This window comes from Myotis lucifugus, unplaced genomic scaffold, assembly GCF_000147115.1.
Source record: "Myotis lucifugus unplaced genomic scaffold, Myoluc2.0 scaffold_584, whole genome shotgun sequence".
NCBI lineage: Eukaryota > Metazoa > Chordata > Mammalia > Chiroptera > Vespertilionidae > Myotis > Myotis lucifugus.
In genome coordinates, this window is record NW_005871632.1 from 29,843 (window position 1) to 32,369 (window position 2,527).

The window sequence follows — 2,527 nt, forward strand, 5'->3', positions numbered from 1 at the left end:
CTCCCCGCCCCGCGAGTGGGTCCGGACCCCCTTCCCCGCCGGGAGCGGCCCCGTCTTCACCCCCTGGTGTCAGAGCCTCCGGGAGTCGCCGCCCAGCCGCTCAGGACCCGCTTCGCTCCCCAATTCCTGCCCCGAATCCGCCCGCTGCCTCTGGGACATCGATCGTCTCCAGCCTCACAGCCCGGCGAGGCCGCCTCACTAACCCGTTTGCTGATGAGCAAACTGAGGCTCCACAGACGTCAAGTGGCAGCCGAGACTTGGCCCCGAGGTTCGACTGCAAATCCTCCTGCTTTCCCGGCCGCCGCCGCCGCCACCCCGGCCCCCGCAGGGGAGCGCTTTGCACGCTCCCAGCGCGTCCCGGCCGATGGGCACCAGAGCTGCAGCGCACACACCAGGACAAGCTCTCGTCCCGCAAGGGGGGAACGGAGGTGCGGGTGTAACCCGGTGGAGTCCTCTCTCAGGCAGCCCCTTCTCTTAATTTGCTCTCCCTTTTCTGTTCTCCGCACCTCCTCCTTCCAGCCCCTGTTTTCTTGGGCTCCATCCTCCCCGAAAGCCCATCCCTGGGCCTTGCCACCGGGACAGAGGACTCCCTTCCTCCCCGGTGTGTCTGCAGCGCCTCCTGCAGGCGATCGGGGGCTGGTGCAGGCCTGTGTGTCCCGCAAGAAGCGGAAAGGCTCCATGGCCTAGTCCTCAGCCTCAATAAACACACACACACACACACACACACACACACACACACACACACACCCCAAGAGGAATGACACCAGACAAGGTGAACACAGCTTCTCTGCAAGAGGAGACACCGTTCAGGTCATTGTTCAGTCTCCATCTTTCCCGGAGGAAAGAAACCAAGACTCCAAGAGCCGAAATGCTTTGCTCGAAGGTCACACCCAAGGAAGAAGCAGAGCCAAGACTGGATGCCTCCCAGTCAGTGATAACCCCAAACCGGGACTGGCCCAGAACACCCACGGGGGAGGGCTTTCTCCTCCTGCACCCCCACAGAGGTGTGACTTTGGGGTAACCTGGATGGACAATAGACCTAAGCTCACCTGGGTCTGTGGCGGGTGGACGTGGGTTCTTCCCTAGGGATATGGCCAAAATCAAGGCTTTATCCGGTCTTGACGGGTTTGGCTCAGTGGATAGAGCGTGGGCCTTCAGACTGAAGGCTCACAGGTTCGATTTTGGTTAGGGCACCTACCTCGGTTGCAGGCTCCTCCCTGTCTGGGCCTCGTAGGGGGGCAACAAACCAGTTGCAGACTCCTCCCCGTAAAAAAACGACAGTCTTTTCAACAAATGGTGCTGGAATAACAGGACATCCACATGCAAAAAAAAAAAAATTCTAGACACAGACCTTACACCCTTCACAAAAATTATTTCAGAATGGATCATAGATCTAAATATAAAATACAAAACCATAAAACTTGTAGAAGATAACGTAAGAGAAAATCTAAATGAACGTGAGGTGGGCAATGACTTTTTAGATACATCAAAAGCACAATCCATGAAAGAAATGGACAAGTAGGACCTCATTAAAATTTAAAACTTCTGCTTTTCCGTAGCTTGGACAATATTCATGGATCTGAGCGTTAGCTTCCTCCCCCAGATTTAAGATCTGAGGCCGAGCGTGGTCTGTGAGATGTCAGAATGGGAATGGGGCCATGGGGGACATTCTGAGGGCTTTCGTTTTCATTCTGAGTGAGATAGGAAGCCTTTGACGTATTTTCAGAAGAACATTGGCCTGGTCTAAATGTTTTCAGGATCGTTCTGTCCGCTGCGTTGTGCAGAGCCTGTGGGTGAGGGCTCTTTGGTCATTACTTGCTGGAAACGATGGACGTGGACTCGGCGGGGCTGTGGCGGTGATGAGATGTGATGAGTTCTGGGTATGTCTTGAAGGTAGAACCAACGGGATTTGTTGATGAATTGGATGTGAGGTATGGGAGAAGGAGAGTTGAAGGTGGTTAGAGCAGTTGGAAGGATGGCACTGCAGGCGGAGAAGGCTGTGGGGAAGTGTGGGGTGGGGGAGTCAGGGGTTTGTTTTAGGCCAGTTGAACCAGTGGGGAGTCATGAGGACATACATGGCTTCTGAAGACCAGAACTCAGATGGAGTTCCCTGGGGCCTGAGTGTAGACAAAGGGGAGGTGGGGGTCTCTCTGAGTTCTGAGACACTGCAACACTTAGCGGTCAAGAAGATGAAGAAGGCGCAGCAAGATTGAGGAGGACGAGTGAGGTAGGTAGAAAGCCGCGTCCTGGACCGCAGGTGGAGGAAAGGAAGTTTTAGGAAGGAGAGGGATTCAGTGAGCCAGCGTCTCCCATTTAGCGCACTCTGACTGCAGAGTATCTGTGAGGTGGGTGAGGCCTAATTGACGACGGAGGGGAGAGAGAAGATGAGTCGATAGAGCAGTCTTCAGGAGTTGTGAAAGGAGAGAAAAGGGGGAGTGGAGGGGGGGGCTGGACAGGAAGGTTTTTTTTGGATAAAGTTCAGCTGTTCAGCTTGTCTCTATCGGGGAAATGGCCTAAAGAATCCCAG